Here is a 19,519-nt window from a genome sequence, read left to right on the forward strand (position 1 = left end):
GGGTCAGTTGGGCGGAAACAAAGATTTTTTAATCCTTATTTTGTCAATGATGTCATGTCAGTGATCAAAATGATAACACAATATTTAAGCCCAGCATTCTGGAGATTCTAGGACATTTGCCCCCCCGGATGTTTGCCCCCCCAGATGTTTGCCCCCCTTTTGGACCATGGCGGACATTTGCCCCCCCGCCGTTTTCGAGGGGGCGGACATTTGCCCCCCCCCCGCCGTTTTCGAGGGGGCGGACATTTGCCCCCCCCCCCCCGCCGTTTTCAAGGGGGCGGACATTTGCCCCCGGTTTTATAAGTTTATACCAAGATATTAAAAATATATTAATTATTAAAAAATGAACATTTTTTTCTTTAACTATTTGTTCAATTTACGTGCAAACTGCCAACCGATTTACACCAGTTTGTATGTTTGTCACTAATTACATATAAATACAGATTACACCGTTCAGGTCACACATGTGACGATGTAGGCTTAGGTAAGACAACAATGTAAATCCTTTTATAATATTTTTATTTCAAATCAGAATTCATATAGCACATTTATAGCACTCATATATACAAGTATATACAGCAAAAAATACGTTTCTGTTCTCTGAATGGTATGATAAGTAATTCACTAATCAAGATCAAAATAGCACATTCATTTTAGCACATTCATCATATCATATTGCAAACAGAGGTAAATAGCGCGATCGAGATTGCTTTAATTGTTTCTCATTAATTAACACTTCTTTGATATCATGCACACATAGGTAATTAGCGCGATCGGGATTGCTTTAATTGTAGTGTTGGATCGCACTTTAATACAAACACATGTTTGGTGTTGATAGTTTGTAAGATTATTAAAGTTATCGCAAATGTCCGCCCCATCGAAAATGGAGGGGGGGCAAATGTCCGCCCCCTCGAACATTGAGGGGGGGGGCAAATGTCCGCCCCCTCGAAAACGGCGGGGGGGGCAAATGTCCGCCATGGTCCAAAAGGGGGGCAAACATCCGGGGGGGCAAATGTCCGGGGGGGGCAAATGTCCGTTTACCCATTCTGGAATGTGGGGCTAAATTCTGGATTGTGTTATAGTAGGGCCAAAAATAAAATGATTTGGTTAGGGTTACATCCTTTTTAAAAACAGAAAGAGTAAAAAGTATAAAGGATTACATTTTTAAAATACATAATCTCATTATTTTTAAGAATCCACCAGTCATTTAATATGTGCGTTTTCACTTTTAAATACATGCATTGTTACAGTCTTGTTTTCAGTAAGTAACTTTTCCTTAAATGCATTCTTTGGAAAGTAATTTAAGGTTTATTATCCAAAATATATGTTAGTCAACATGTGTAATGTATTGATTTCCAACTTTTTTATTTTTTGTTTAAACTTTATGTATTAGAATTTCTTTGCGTAAATACCTGCTTATGTGATAAAAGCCTGCTGACAAAAGATTAGATTTCAGATTTTGATATTTCCATTCCAAATTTAATGTTTTACAGCTTAAACTGCTACTAACAGTTTAAGAAAAATGCATAAAACATCAATTTTGGACGGAAGTATGAAAAGCTGCAATCTGATATTTTGTCAGCAGTCTTTTATCACTGGTTTGCAGATATTTATGCAAAAATTGGCTTGTTCGAAGACAAAAAGTTGTCAAAACGTTCAATCTGTGAGGTTGCAGCTTTAATATAAGACTAACGTAAATATTAATACGAATATTAGATTTTGGCCTTGAACACCTTTTTAAGAAGAGTGTTTTGAAGTAAGGATTATCATAATTGTCATAATGCTGAACTTAATATTATACTGTAGCTTTGTAGCAAATCCTTATGATTAAAGTCACTGTGTCTTCCTTATGCTGTGATAAAGATCTCCATAGTAACATTTCTAAACCTAATAAATTAAGTGAAAAAGGGTGTTTATTGGGGGTAATAAAACACATCTTGATAATGACCAATTAGTTTTAATCTTTCAAGTGTTGGTAGGATGGGAGGGGGGTCTTAACTTTTTGAACTGCCAATTTTTTCCTGGTTATTTTGTCCACTATGTCAAAATGATCTGGGTTGTTTTGTCAACCCTGTCTAAATTGGTTGGATATGTTTTGTCCCCTTAGTCAAAAATGACATGGGATGTTTTGTCCTACATTTTTATAAAGGAGTTCAGAATAAATAATACATTAGTTTTCATGCTTATATTAAATAAATGCAAATGACTTTCATTATAAGTTTTAAAAAATACTCTTAAAGCTGCATTCCCACAGATTTACCATTTTTACAACTTTTTTTTTTTGTCTTGGAAAGAGCAAATTTTTGTGTAAATATCTGCAACCCATTGATGTAAGATTGTTGATAAAAAAACAGATCTTAGATTTTCATATTTTCAAAAATTAATGTTTTAGAGCTTAAACCCTTACTAACGGTTTAAGAAAAATGCATAAAACATCAATTTATGAACTTAAATATAAAAATCAGCGATCTAATTTTTTGTCAGCAGTCTTATATAACTAGTTTCCATGGACTGTAGCAAAAATTGGCTTGTTCCAAGACAAAAATTAAAAAGTTGTCAAAATGTTTAATCTGTGAGAGTGCAGCTTTAATTATGGAATCTTTTCAGTCATTTGCCGATATGTCTATTTGATTCAGTAAATACTTCATATAAAGCTAGGCTTATTAGGATATGCTTATTTTTCATTGGTTTCTATTTTTAGCACATAACAGCTTCATTACAAGAATATATTAATTATTATTAAAGCTGCACTTTCACAAATTTACCGTTTTTACTTTTTTTATTTTTTTGTCTTGGAAAGAGCAAATTTTGGGGTAAGTATCTGCAAACCAATGATAAAAAACTGCTGACATAGATCATATCGCAGATTTGCATATTTTCGTTTGAAAGCCAATGTTTCGTGGGTTAAACTATTACTAACGGTTAAAATGTTTCGTGGGTTAAACTATTACTAACGGTTAAAGAAAAATGCATGATCTATTTTTTTGTCAGCAGTTTTATATCACTGGTTTTCATGGATTCTTGAAAAAAAATCAAAAAATTACTTCCTCTGTTGGCCAATTGATAACAAAATCAAGAGGTTTTGGTTTTGCTGTTTATACGTTCTGGGATTTTTCCAAAGCATTTATTTATAGGACTTATAAATTTTATGTACAGCATTCTGTATATTGTCAAGTGTCCTTTTTTGAAAATTATATACAAAATGTATAAAATATTCATGTTTCAGGAAATAACCACCATCTCTCTCAGAGGTCGTCTTTCTCATTATTGTGGAGAAACCTCAAAGGGCATCAGGAAAACCTTCATCACCTCTTTGTGCCCAGTGGCTTGTGCAACAGTGTTTCAGAAGTATAAATACCTTTTTAATTTGTGTATATCAATTGTATAATGACTTGTTTTTATATATTAAATATATATATATATATTATGATTATATATATAGATGGTTAATCTTATGACTTCCTGATAGTATTTAAGTTGTGAAATATTAAATAATCTAATCATAAAAATGCTTGGAAATGAAAATAAAGAAAGATATTTGTCGAATAGGAAGTTTCACCTGTCCTGTTTATATAACAAATCATTTTAAATCAGACAGAAAATTCAATATACTTGTAGTATCTCATTGTTTATTTGTCTTCACATTTTGTATTGTCACATCAAGGCTGTTTGAACATCCTAGAAAAGATAAGTGTATAGAAGCGGATATGATATAATGAATATGCATATAAATGTGCTTGGGATTATTTTCAGATAATCATTAAAATGGGGATAAAGGATGACTGGCCACTCATATGGGGCTATGGACAAGCTTCAGAGCAGGCTGCCAGCGACATTAGATGACAAGCCATCTATGCTGGACATGCTGTCTATCTCAACAGCTCACACTGTCCGTATTTGACTAAAGGAATGAATGAAGTCACTGCAGAAGTTGGATTGAGGAATGTCCATGTCACTACCCATCATTTGGAAGGAGTTGGATAAAAAAAGTGTGGCCTATGTGTTGAAACTGGTCCGACATTCCAGTTACGGACAGTCTTGATTTGTTTGATTACATTTCTGACCAACATGATGGTCTAAAAGAATACTTACTGGTAACTGGTAAAATCATGGCCCAGTTGTTCCAAGAGGCAGGCGAGTGGGAAGTTACTAGACTCCATTTCTTTATGGGTTGATCTGATGTTCCAGTTCAGTTAAAGTACTGATGGAACACCAAGTGTTTGCCATAATACAGCAACATTTGATTTGTAACTATGTATTTGTTTGAATTGTTGAAACAGTACTGTTTACTAAATAATAGGGATGGCAACGAGTACCCGAGTACTCGAGTACTCGATCGAACGTCCGAGTACTCGAGTACCAAATCACTACTCGAGTAATCAGAAAAAAAAAATCTATAAAAATCACCAAATATACGATTTACAAATAAAATATCAGATCAGATTGCCAAGAGGACAATTTACGGTCCCTCTAATCCCCGCTGTGTACACAATTGACCTCAATAAATTAGTTGACAGTTGACAGTGATAGTTGCAAACTGTCAACAAAGGACCCCTATTTCAAATTAGCACTGATGTCAATTAGCGAAGTTTTGATAGCGGTATTTTTCACCTACACAATTCTATTGTATACCAAATAGACCTTTCAACCAACAATGGACGCTTACGAGCGAAAGAGTATCGACCGTTACGAGAATTGATTTCTTAATGGGCGTATTTTAACTATTTTTGCAATGATTATCACAATTAATTGGTTGATATTTTAAATCAAGAATTATGAATAATAATGAGGTAAACAACAATTACACAGTATGAAAAACTATCATTTTAAAAAAAAATTGTAGAGTAAACAAATGAACAACCGAACTTCGTATTGAATTTCATTCACTATTTTTATGTATGCTATTAATTTTTGTTCATTGTAATTCTGATTTCTGCAGTGCGTACTTGTATAAAATGAAACGAATAAGACAAATGAAAAGCCTGAAACAACATTTGTTTTCTTTATATATCATTTATTGTTAAAATATGTAATGAAAGTTTCCTTAAAAGGTGAAAATAAACAAAAATACGACCAACGCACAATATACGTCATTAACGATACATGTATATACACAATCATGTCTTCGCGAACACATATTCAATTTTTCCGAGTAAATGTTAATCATTTTTAGCTCGACTATTCGAAGAATAAGGAGAGCTATACTACTCACCCAAGCGTCGGCGTCACCCCTTGGTTAAGGTTTTGCGTGCAAGCACACATAAGTTAATATCTCAGCAACTACTTGAGGTATTGCATTGAGACTTATACAATGGTACTCAACCATCCAACCTACTTAATTAACCAAGTTTGATAACTCTACTTTGCATTTAATGCCAATTATAGGCCTTTATTATTTGACTTAGAAATTCTGGTTAAGGTTTTTTGTGCAAGCACACATAGATTAATATTTCAGCAACTACTTTAGGTATTGCATTGAGACTTGATACAATGGTACTCAACCATCCAACCTACTTAATTTACCAAGTTAGATAACTCTACTTTGCATTTAATGCAAATAATTGGCCTTTATTATTTGAATTAGAAATTCTGGTTAAGGTTTTTTGTGCAAGCACACATAGGTTATTATTTCAGCAACTACTTTAGGTATTGCATTGAGACTTGATACAATGGTACTCAACCATCCAACCTACTTAATTAACCAAGTTAGATAACTCTAGTTTGCATTTAATGCAAATAATTGCCCTTTATTATTCGACTCAGAAACTCTGGTTAAGGTTTTGCATGTAAGCACACATATGTTAATATCACAGCAACTACTGGATGAATTGCATTGAGACTTTATAAAATGGTACTCAATCATCCAATCTACTTAAATAACCAAGTAAGATATCTCTAGTTTGCATTAAATTCAAATAATGGCCCATTTTTTTATTCAACATAGAAATTCTGTTTAAGGTTTTGCATGTAACCACTTTTAAGTCAATGCTTCAGCAAATACATCATGTATTGCATTGCAACTTTACAGACACAGGCTCCCAACCATTTAACCTTCTTATTTAATCAAGTAAGATAACTCTATCTTTCATATTATATAATTTTTGCCCCTTTTTTATGCGACTTAGAAATTCTGGTTAAGGTCTTGCATGTTAGCACACATAGGATAATATCTCAGCAACTACTTGATGTATTGCATTGAGACTTTATACAATGGTATTCAACCACCCAATCTAATTGAATAATCAAGTTACTGTAGATAACTGTGTTTTGCAAATAATGGCCCTTTATTATTACACTGAAAAATTCTCGTAAAAATTTTGCATATAACCACATTTATGTTAATATCTCCGCACATCATGTATTGCATTAAAATCTAATCTAACAGTGATCCATGCATGTTTCGCCAAAACTTTTCAATCCTTACACTGAAAAGCGGCGGAATAGTCGAGCGCGCTGTCTCTGTGACAGCTCTTGTTGTATATCTGTAAAGATTACATTGCCTATATTCCTCACTTTTTATTTTTCTTTTAGCCAGTCAATAACTAGTTCTATCTTCAAAATTGTCAGAACAGGGATTATAGCCCTTAATTAACCCAAATATGTAACATTCAATGCAAAATTTCTAAATGGCAGTTCAGATGCAGGAACAAACATCACTTGGGTCCTTAATAATAGCTTTCCATCTGACAAGGTCCAATAAAAGGATTTTGGCATGTGACTGTTTATTAACTCTCAATTTATTGGAAGTGAAATTATTTACATGATTTGTAAGAACTGAACTATATTGATATCAAATGATTGTTTAAATTAAATCAAATAGATGATTACATACATGAACTATTTTTATTTCTTGTTTGTCAATATGAAGAGTAATGCAATGGCTTTTGAATTTCATAAAAGAAAAGGATGGAAAAAATGTATGTTTATTGTTTAAGCAATTAATTAAGTAATAAAAGTATTTTTTTCTCTTTTTTTCAAATTGTGCTATCTTATAATACAGATCTGAGTAAAATTTGTAAAATTCTGTCTTGTTTTTTTATGTATTATTTATTTATCATATGCATTGACAATTGATTATTATTTCATAATGTATTATTTATTCTTTTATTGTATGTATTCTAGATCATTAAATAAATATAAGTAAATATGCATTCAGATTTCTGTATTTAGTCTTAAATAATAAATGTTGATATTGCGCTTAGTTTCATTAAATCCCTTGGTCTAATATCAAAATTCCCTGAAATTAAGACCAAAATCCCCTGGAATTTAAACGAAAATCCCCTGGAATTCAGACCAAAATCTCTTGGAATTAAGATCAAAATCCGCTGGACTTTAGACCAATATTCCCTGGAATTCAGACTAAAATCCACTGCAAAGCCTCTCAAAAACATGGCATGCATGTATTTGTGTCTGTCTTTTACCTTAAAGGTTGTACCCACCAGGAATACTTTTTGTATCCTCTCAAAATTCAGACTAGGAAACTGACTTGAGGTTGAATATATAAGATTATGTATTTCATCATCTTCAGACAAATAGAAAATCAGCTAAAATCTTATTCAACAATAAATGTTTGAGAATGCTAAATCTTAGCAGTACACAGGGTATAAATCTTGTGAAACACATAGCAATAACGTGCTAAATAATGCACGTGAATGTAGGTAACTTGTAGTAGTAGAAGTCAAGTATCATCTTGGTTTATTACAGCAGAAGCAGTGATTACGAACTTCGTAATCACAGCCCCAGAAACTGAAGCGTTTTTATTAAATCTCCAAGGTTGCGGAAACATGGCACATCGCAGGTGCGGATCCAGGAATTGATGTTAGAGGGGTAGTAACTTAGGGGCGCAACTTTTGACATGTGCTCCTCCCTCAGAACCGAAAGTATATGGCATAAACTGTTTTACGGGAATTTGGGGTTACTCCCTCATGTATGAAGTCAGAAATGGTGCATTATGAGCGTATTTTATTACCTTTGTTTCTCCGATATTGATGAAAACAGTAAACTTTGATTATTTTAGAGGTGGCGCACGCCGGGCGCTTAAACTGCTAGTGCTTCGACCAAATTACTTGAGCTACACAGTCAATTCCCCGCTATTTTGGCGTGAACACAAAACCACCGACTGTCCCCCCGGACCTGGGGGGGGGGGGGGGCATGCTTACCATTGACTGGTGCATTACTTTAGCGACAGCGATAGATTTTTTTATTACTTTTCCCCGTTTGAATGTAATATCTTAATTGTCTGTTAATATGTTCACTGATAAAACTTTTGCGGCCTGGCACATTGCATCTCATCAGTCATGACAGTATTCTTCAAGTTCAGGCTTCTTTTTTTCAAAATTCAAAATGTTTATTTTCTACACCATTAATTGATTTATCAACACCATATTCACACATTCTCATTTACAAGAGGTTTGATAGTGATAAATCAAATGTGGAACGCATGGCACCATCACTCTGGTGAACGAGAATAATTTCATATAGCACAATGTACATGAAATAATGACAGTATGGCGAGTCGTTCCTTCACTATTTTTACCCATCACCTCTCCGACTCCTTTATAATTTGTGTAAATATATGAACATAATCATGTGGTCTTTGTTTTGTTTTCCTTGTTGTAGTGTGCGTTTTCTATGTTCACTAATGTGATTTAATAAATAAGAAACACAAGTGTGCTCTAACCAGGGGCGTACCTAGGCATACTCCAGTACGATCAGGCGTACAAATGAATTAAGGTTCCCGCGAAACGGCCAGTAAAAAAGTCCCACGTCAGGGGATATCGGTACCGCTCTAGCCACAATAATGCGCGTATAGGGAACGTTTTTTAGCATTTGGATATGTATTGTGTTCCCTTTAACGTAGAGTCGCCAACACAAAAATCGTCAAAGACTCTGAAGCGTCTGTTTATATGGACTATTCCCGCTCCAACCCCATATATCATATTGGGACCAGAATATAGAAATACCTTAACTTTTGTTCACCGCTCTCAAGTGTACGGGCGTACATTTCAAAATGCTTCAGGTACGCCCCTGCTAACTATTTATTATGAACTACACTACGCAATGTACACCAACAGACTGACCAGGAATATTCAGCATGCAAACAGATAAAGATATAAAGTATAGTCTGTTTCTAGAATCTGCAACAGTCTTTAACAAAGATAGAAGTGTAAAAAAGTTTATATCTTCGACTTCAAAGAACTTCATTAATGCTAATTCTTGACCAAATTTTAGTTGCCTTTAACCTTGAAAATAATCGGTTAAATGACAAGATGTTTGTAATCAAGCTTAACGACAGCGTTTTTGTGACATTGATGAAAGATGGATTTTTTTGGTTTGTCTTTTTTCAATCGGATAAAAAATTGTACTAGTATCTGATACAGGGTTTATGAAGCAATGCGATGGTTAGACGTCATGCTAACCATTGTATAGTATAACAGCGATGAGGAATATGGATGAGTCGACAGTTGACAGGTAAGGACATTGTAAGAAGTGTCATTTTGCTAATTAATGCTTTAAAAAAACACAAGTGTTAGAGCACACTTGACCATATATTACTCCAAAAAGACCTAGACAGTTTACACCAATGGGCTTCTACATGGGGAATGAGATTCAACTCAAAGAAATGCTTCGTTCTAAGCTCCAAATCCAAGTCCAGTCATTTTTATAACATCAACGGCTCCATTCTACAACAAGTTCAAGTCAACCCATACCTAGGAATTACACTCGCAGAAGATATGAAATGGTCCACTCACATCAACAACATCTGCAAAAAGGCTAACTCTTCCATCGGCTTCCTAAGAAGAAATTTACACCATTGTCCAACATCATGTCGAAAGAATGCATACTTAGCACTAGTTCGATCAAAGCTAGAATATGGACCCCCTTATACTAAATCTGAAACCGAGAAAATTGAAAAGATACAAAGAAAGGCTGCAAGATTCATCACCAACGACTACAGATCCAGATCCGCAGGCTGCGTAACATCTATGCTAGAACAACTAGAACTACCAAGCCTCCAAGATCGGCGTAAACAGCTACGATTGACCTTCATGTATAAGGTGGTGGAAGGGCTAGTACCGGCCATTAACATACGGGAGTATCTCTCTCCTCAGGGCAATAGACGTTCTATCAGAACACGAAATTATAAAGACTATATCAGTGATAATATTGTAGAAAGATCAGTGTGTAACAATAGCAAGTGTTATAAACCAGTGTTTGCAAATACCTTAAACTTTAAAAACTCATTCTTTGTTAGAACAGTGATAGACTGGAATAACCTCAGTGAAGAACAAGTGAATGCAACATCAATAGACTCTTTTAAGAATAGAATTTCATTTTGTGACTAATTTGCGCACTCCCCCCGTCGTGTTAAAGCCTGAATTGGTTCCTACGACATACCCATACAGATACAGATACAGATACAGAAATATGACAACATTTTTCTTTATTCCCATTTCCTACATGTTCCCATTACAAAATCCTACATGTCCTTACAATTGGAAATTTCCCATTTTAAAACTGAACTTTATTCTCCAATTGGAGTTTTCCCATTAACCAAATATTCCAATTGGAATTTTCCAATGTTCATGCTTTCCCACTTTGAATGTGGTATCCTCCAATTGGAAAGATTCACTCATGGGAAGGATTCACAAACAAATGCCTTTTAGTGTAAAATATTCTTAATTAAACAGTCAATTTCAATTTTAAAAAATATGTTCCAAATTCTCCCACAATTTTAATAGAGCCAGTTTTCCAATTGGAAAAGCTTGAAAAAGCCATTTTCCAATGGGAAGGCCATTTTCCAATGGGATTCCCATTGGAAAAGTTGACTTTATATGCCAAAAAAACATATTTCTAAATTAAATTTCAGGAAACAAAAAATATCTCTTATTAATATTACCTAACACATTTTAAAAATACAAAAATAAAAAAAAACATTGGGTGAAAAATAAAAAAAATAAGTGCAAAAATTCCGGATTTGCAAACTTAATCCGGATGCTGTTTTAGGACGAAATTAAATACTGCATCATAAATTTGCATCTATGAACACAATAACAAACTTCTGTTGATTTATATTTGTTATGAAAGCAGTTAAGCTTAAAAAGATCAAGAAACCACATCACTAATAAACTGGACAAGGCCATTTACCGACCAGGCGTAGGTGATAAACGTCTCTGACACTGCGGAAAATGGTTTAATATACGGGAATGTACTGAAAACCGTACATCCAACGTGTACGGTAAGTGTACGGGATGTTGAATATTTGGGTGTGTTTTGGCCCAAATATTGATATAACTCATACATCTTGAGTATACTGGATTCGATGTACGGCTATGTACTAAACCGTACACAAATGTAATAATAAAAGGAAATAAATTCTGTAATCTAGTTAGGTCGTTTGGTGTTTAATTTGATAGCTTATATGATATGAACAACATTTATACCATTGACTTAAAAAACACGTAGAAAAACAGGAGTGTTATAGTAAAAATCACCTTTGTAGAACATTTAATGCTTTAATGGATTTTAACAGCTTTTGATGAAATTAAAAAAGGTCTTATTGATAACAAATAAATAAATTCGGCAATGCTGTGTGGATTGACTAACGACTAAAACTTATACTATTATGATGGATGTACGACACGGTACATGTTGAGTGTACTGGAATTTATGTTCTTCCGTACTATTTGAAAATACGGGATTATACCATTCCTGTAAACGATGAATATACTGGCGTGTAAAATTCCCGTATATTATAGGGAAAATATACAAAGTTCCCGTACACGCTGAGTGACCATGTGTTAGATTCCCGTTATTGTCTAATAATGCACACTGATAACACATTAAGCACGTAAATATATACATAGCGGTTTCATTTTGAAGATGATTCTGTTAGATAATGACAATAGTAACTATTGACAATTTTATATAAAATAAGCGCAAAATTATTCTGATTTCCTGAGATTCACTCGGGTAAGTATATTTTCAATGGTGGGGACAGTGTCCAATAACTTGACAATATCGCCAATAAGTTCATGATTTGAACCTCGTTGTTTACATGTTTTAAGTACGCGAAACGCCTAAAACAGTCCATTGTTTCAGAGAAAAAACATCCTCGACACTGCGTGCCTCGGTCTGTTCTTCCTCTAACATAATGGACAAAAACATATTGGTAGTCTACGACATATACACCATAAAGTGTAAACACGTTTGGTGATAAGTCAGCACACCTGTTTGCACACTATTTATAATATTAAGTCACTTTCGACTACAACACCTTTATTATCATTTTCAATATTTAACCGACTTGGTATATATGAGGAAGTTCTCTATGGATATACGAATGTAGACAGTAAATACTAAGATTTTTTATGAGGATGCTGAAACCTGCTGCATATCCAAGCTCTCGTCTGTCAGGCCGATGGTCAGCAGATTGTCAACAAAATCGTTGGATACCATCCACTGTATACTAACGGATAAAAGCATTTGTGCACGTAATATATACTATATATCTTAAGAAAGATCGTCATAATGTCAACCTTAACATTTGATATCATTATGAAACATGATGTTATGAGTCATTACCAATGTGTATCAGAGTTGCTCTGATAGCTTAAATAATTGCTGTAAAAACGATGTAAAATTTGATTGGCTTTCTCCACATTAATAGCTTCATTTATTAACTTTTATATATCCTCGGTTGAATTGAACCTGTGCTACATATTCATAGGTATATTCCTCTCATTATCTGACGGTTTTCTTAAATTAATTCAAACGCGCCAACTTCCTTGTTAATCTATTTTAAAGTAACAGTATTTCATGAAAAGATGTCACAAAATTTTATCTTTTGCTATATAGTTTTTGGGGTATTCTTTATTACTGATATACGATATATTAGGCCTATTGCTGAATTGATAATTTATTATGTTTATTTAAATGAAAGAAAAGATACTCACCGTAATAAAAACCTTGATTGCTGAGTCATAGATTAAGCGGAGGTAAACATAAAACTTTTAGTATGGCTATAATAAAACTGTTTTTGTGATTTAAAATCTTAAAGTGAACATTTACGTGGAATACAGTACTTGAAATTAGTTCGATATAACACAGGATACTTAAAGTGTTGTATTTTAAATTGCATTTGACAGCTTTGTTTCGTTTAAAGTTTGATGTCAGGTACGTTCATGTTAATGTATAGAATTAGTTTGCATCATATATGTTTGCATTCGGAGTTTAAATACATGTTATTTATATTACAATATCTTAAAATGTCACGTCACACATTCCTAATAATACGGATTTATACTGTTGTATATTGATTTGTAACTGTTCTGGTTATGATTTGACATTCATCGGAAACAGGCAATATTTAAGCATTGTTATTTTAAACAGAATAGGCAGTGTTTGTATCTTTTAAGATAATAATGACTATTGAATTTTGTATTGATAATTCAAAAAAAACGCGCCAATTTGTATGCGAAGGTAACGTCATTTCGAAAATGACACCGTTAAAAGTTTGTCCCAGTCCTGTGCGCGCTGACGTTTGATCCGGAGCCGAGAGCGGTCATAAATTTCCAAACATTGCGAAATATCAAATTGCTATTTCCACTGTTCCCTACAGTCAATATCAGATAGATTTCATTGATTTATCTCTATAAACTAAAGGTGAGCATATAATAAATTGATTTATACTATGCTCATCAAATTCCTTTTCCATATCCAACAATGAAAATACAGCACGCCGTATTGAAAGCTCCGTATCTGATCGCCGTTTCTGATTCCGTATCTGCCAACTTGTAATTACATTAATATATCTAACTTTACTCACGCTCAAAAGGCATGTAAATATTTAAGAACATGATTCTTAAAATAAACAAGAGTATAAGCAAGAAGCAGAGAGCACTTCAAATCTTTCTAGACAGCTACTTCAGTGAACTAGTTGTTTGCCATTGAAGTTCATAAATTGTTGCATTATCTATGTTTATTATCATAAATCTGAGCAACTCGCCAATACAAAGAAGAAGGCGAATTCGCGTCATCGATAGAAATAGCGATTGACTCACGAACTTCCCTCAATTCTGCATAATATTATTATGATCGTCAAAAACTCCCACGAATATTTACTTTGTTTTTCGTCTACAGGAAATTACGATTAGTGTATACTCGTAAAGTTAGTACCGTTTTTGTGTTTTTGTTTTTGTGCTGTGTCATTAAATAATTGTTTTCGTACTAGTAATTTGTTAATTTTGCTAAGATGTTTGAATTATTTTGTTCTTAATTTGCTCAATAAAGGGAAATCTGTAACTTCTGACTTCCTTGCGCTGTAGTAGCCTCATTGACTCCATTTCACAAAACAACGTAACATTTCAATTCATAGGCTTATTTGACAGATGGCGGTAATTTTACTCAAATTTAAAAGGAAAAATAAATAGGAATAATTAAATAGGCAGGTATATAATAAACGGAATATTACGATATAACGATTTTCTGGTAACCTGCATCACGTCTCGTTCGGATACGTGTTTACACACCGACCTCGACGTGATAAAAGTCACGTGAAGAGCGTCCCAATATAATACCTCCTATATCCTACACTGAAACAAACTATGTCTTTATAGTTTGTGCCTAAACATGTAATTTAAAGTCATTTTTACAAAAAATATGTCAAATTCTAAGCGCACGTTACGTCATTTCGGAAATGACGTTGTAGATATTGTGTGCCAGCCCTGAGTACGCTGATGTTTGATTTGGAACCAAGCACCGGCTTAAGTTTCAAAACAGTAAATATTTATTTGATATTTTCACTGTTCAAAACAAAGAAATACTAATTTAATTCACTGATATATCTCTGTAAACCACCGGAAAACATATAACAAAACATTTCCTTTCCTATTGCTGACTTTAAATAATACAACATTAGGATGAACTAGCTTGCTATAAAGAACCAAGAAGCCTTGTTACAGTTTAAAATTTGGCATTTATGCAGCGCATAGCTTACAAGCGGATTAGTGCTAATTTCGACCAAGGACATTGAAGACAAAAATCTCAGACAAACAATTACTTCTCCTATAAACCAAATCGCTTGCCAGCATGCCAGAAAACCAACAAAGGGTTTCCAGCATTGAGAAACGACAGAATTTAAAGAAAACCCTTCCTTAACAGAAAATAATGTAATTTGGGTTTAATTGCAGAACTTATTCATTTTAGTGATAAAAAACGAAAAATGTACAAGCTGTCAAGTGAATTTCAAACACATCCACTACTGAGGCTATTTACATGTCAATGAACTTAATTATTGGCTAACTCACATTAATGTACAAGTTCAAATCATTAAACCGACAAGAATACTACCGTAAGTTGAATGCCTGCGTTAATAGTCTTGAGAGCAGTGTAAAGCAAATATTAATCTCATTTTAATCGGCATGTATATCGTCTTCCTGAAAGGCCTCCTTGGTGTTTAATAACTGATTTTATTAAATAACTATTAATTATTAGCCCTTAAACACAGCATTTGCCTCTTCCAATAATACAAAGGCCTCCTACAACAGTGCCAATATATATATATATATATATATATATATATATATATATATATATATATATATATATATATATATATATATATATATATATATATATATATATATCAGTTAGCGACCCTGGGCCGAAAAGTGATAAAGATATTAAGCGCGCATTTTTAAGAATCGTATTGGCTAATTAAACAAGGCCAAAACATGATATAGATTCGCAGCTGGAATTTCGGAAACGGCAGTCATTTTGTTTTATAGTCAGTATTAAAACGTTAATAGTTTTTTTAATAGATTTAGTGTTTAAAACTTGAATCCTTTAAGTGCATGAAGTTATTTAATAAACTTGTCAATACAAAGGTGATTCGATATTGGCCCTGTTATTTATCCTCGGGACAGTCGAATCAAATCACTTATTTATTAATATATAAGATAATCGGAAGGATGCTATTTTCCATCTCTATTTTACATCAATAAACACCAAATGCCCAATAGAACAAAAAGCCAAACGTGTTTTAAAACTAAAAAAATGAAATTAACTCAACTATTGAACTTACTACATGCATAGTTCCATGAGAGTTCCATGAGACATATATTAAATACAGTTCAATAAAAAATAAGTGGTCAATTGCTTTTTGAAAAAGGTCGCATGTTAAGTATAACCGTAATCTTTCAAATTACGTTATCATGTTATATGACAACACATACTAAACAAAAAAAATGAAATAAATGTTTATTTCAGGCATGTTCATTTTTTTCGTGACAATAGGTAAAATGACTTTTATATGTGGTGTAATTATTTTTTGGTGTTTGCATTTGTGTATGTGATATTAATCATTTGTGTCTATAGTTCATTGTAGTTTGGGCCCTTGCCTTGTGCCACTAAGCAGGGTTTATTTTTTTCGAATTAACGTCTTCTTAGCTTGTCCCTGTCTTTTTCATTGTGTTATTGAATTTGTTTCTGATTTCGAATAAATCTTGTAGAACGTTTGCATCACTCTAGATAAGCACTAGTTAATGTTTACGTTCTTCTCCGCAAACGAAATATATATAGTTTTTCCTATAATAGAGATTGAATTAGGTAACAACTTTTGGATGAAGTATTTGACATGCATTTAAACCGGTTTTGATTTAATAATTGTAAACGTTCATATCCAACCGTTCCAGTGTTACAGTTACTCGAGACTCTTTAATAACATTTTAAATCTTTAAACAGCAAATGCTGTATGAATGTGACTTAAATCATTGTTATCAGTAAATCAAGCTTTTTTAATGATTGTTCTTACTTACAATCATCGTTATTTTGCTGTAAAAAGTGTACAGAGAATTCAAAAGTATTAGCAACCTCAAGGAGTCATACTTGCACGCGCAAGACCGTATCGTACCATAATAGATAAGCCCTTCAGTAGCACATATTTGGTTTGTTATTGTGTATTACCTTATAAGCACAGACCCTTCGTTTATTCAAATATTGTGAAAAATGGTATTGTTAATGAATCGCAATGAATTACTGCAACTTGAATTTGCATAATAATAAAATAACAAATTTATGGTTAAATATCAGACATGGAAGCACTTTGGCGAAATCAAATACTTTTTTATTAGGTCGCATACCGACTTAGCGGTGGTGATTAGCGTCTCTGGCTTTGTATTATATTCCGGTTTAAAGTATCGTAAACAATACAAGAGCAATACGAATTTTGATGCTATACATCAAAGACACAGCTGAATAGGATCATTGATAAATATTATTTATTAAATGAATTGAATGTGGGTAAAACTGCTAAGTATCAAATAAAACATGTACCTCCCACAACCCGAATGGCAGCCAATGAGTTCATTTCGCATTAAATACCTCATTTTAAGAGGTTATTAGGTGGAAAATGTTCAAAAAACGTAAAGTCGATTGGAAAGGGAAATAACCACTGCCGCTGAGCAGCGCCGAGTATAGCTTGTTGTTTTTCGTTATTGCCTTAAGGCTAAAAAGAATTTTTGGACTAGGGCACTTGTGGCCTAGTTCATAGCCATAACCGTGATGTCTGCATTTTCAAGCTGCATCTGGGGGTTCACTGACGTAATGTATTCATACGCTGTATTTTGATTGGATTGCCGTTAGCGAATTTGAATAATCAAAGAAGTACCGGAACTGATTACAATGAAAAAAATCCAATAAAAATAGTTCTCCTAACAATTTAAGCTAACCGTATGTTCTTTTAATGAAGCACAAGAAAGTCATACGTAGCGAGTGAGTTAATCGGGTTAACTACATGAATATTCTTGCATACGGTCAGATTAAATGCAATAAGAATATGAACATATTGGAAAAGTACGCATCGAAATTTTTCCGTTCAATGCTCTGTATTGATAGACTGGTACCCTCTTTCTCTTTTATCCGAAAAGAAACCAGTATCAGATAACCGCGGTGCCCATCGCGCATTCGTAATGTCTTGTGAATTCATACGTAAAGCGACTAAAGTGTGCGGCCTAAGTAGAAAACAACCAGGAAAGTTTGTTTAAAAAGTATTGTTAATATCCTTTGTATAGAATGTTGGTATTTATTTATAAAAACGATATCCGAAGTCGGTCCCTGTTCTTTTTTTTGGACATAATTTGCATGTTTCCGCGATATTTTCTTTTCGATACAAAGTTTATTTTTTAACTAATCATTGCATGGCACTAAGCACTTTTTCAAACAAAACATGATTTTTGGTATTTATTGTTCAAATATACTATTAATGTTAACTAAAACCCATATGCCGCGTACCTGTATAACTTTATATTTTTGAGGAAAAGTAAATCAGGGTACCAGTCTACTGTATTGACCTCATTTACTCTGATCAGAGCGGCGAATGATTCAGACATGTATGTTATCTCTACTTCCGGATGTTGATGATGTGAATTTCATACGTGTTTTATTGAAGAAATTTATCAATAAAGCCGCCATTGAATGATTACCACCATCAAACGGATTTATTTTCAACTTACCGTGGGTAGCATTTTTAATTTGACACGTAAATTTTCAAGCAGCACAAGTTCGTTTGATAAAATCAAGTGATTTCAATTTTGCAAAATGGAGATAAAAAATATCAAATATGCGCATACTTATTTATGAAGTTTCATTCTAAATGAAGCCAAATGTATTAATATGTGCACAGCATCAGGCTTATGAATAAGATGATTGTTTACCTATGTGCATAGAAAAGTCTTGGAGCTACTCTCAGTGTAAGTACATTTTGTTCAATGACATTGTGATAAACCATCGCTGTAGGTAAAACAATCTTGCCTGCTCAATTTTGATTTCCTCTCGTATAATGCACCAGTCAATTGTTACCACGGCCCCTTGGGGATATACCGGGTGATGGGGAAGTGCTGTGTTTAAACCTTACAGGTGTCCACGTAGCTAAAGAACTTCAGCGAACACATTATATATTACCTTTTTGGACTTGTTCAATGTGTTGTAAACATAAAAAAATATAAATATCTACATTAAAGTTATGGAAGCCTGAACTAGTGTCCTCGCAAAGCCGGGAGATTGCGGTGGTTTTGTCTTCCCGCAAATTATATCAGGGAATTGCTCTTACCTTAGATCCCAGGGGTGCGGGGTTATTCACGGGATTTTACCACCAGTTCGTTCCCGCAGGGCAGGGATTTTACCGGGGACTGGCTGGACCGAAAGTAAGTCAAAGTACCTGCAGTTCACTGTGGGGGGGGTTACAATTGACTGATGCATACTTTACAAGTTCTTTTTCTGAAGACGCTTTGTGCTCACTTTTTGTTTTCTAGCCAAGAATGAAAATCAATAATCAGTCAGAGATACAGTATGGTGATACATTGTTGTTGATATATCAATATAAATTTGTGAAATATTTGAGGGAAAGGTATTTGGTTATATAATTTACAAGTGTAACTTTTGAGTATTATTTAACTATTCCGTGTCGAATATTGTGGAGATAGAATTGAATTAATTTGTATTAATAAGTTGACTTGTGGCG

At 33.6% G+C, this 19,519-nt stretch overlaps 1 protein-coding gene across 2 annotated transcripts in view; it reads left to right on the forward strand.

The window, feature by feature from the left end:
• LOC128227231 (uncharacterized) overlaps positions 1-19,519 on the forward strand; it is a 45,619-nt gene that overhangs the window by 19,269 nt on the left and 6,831 nt on the right. The window contains exon 1 of one of the 2 annotated variants that reach the window (XM_052937540.1): positions 13,049-13,176. The exons of the other annotated variant lie outside the window; for it this stretch is intronic. The gene's annotated coding sequence lies outside the window, so the exon portion shown is untranslated. Of the gene's footprint in view, positions 1-13,048; positions 13,177-19,519 lie in introns of those variants that run through there. 2 annotated transcript variants of the gene reach the window in all.

Source organism: Mya arenaria, chromosome 3 (genome assembly GCF_026914265.1).
Source record: "Mya arenaria isolate MELC-2E11 chromosome 3, ASM2691426v1".
Taxonomy (NCBI): Eukaryota; Metazoa; Mollusca; class Bivalvia; order Myida; family Myidae; genus Mya; species Mya arenaria.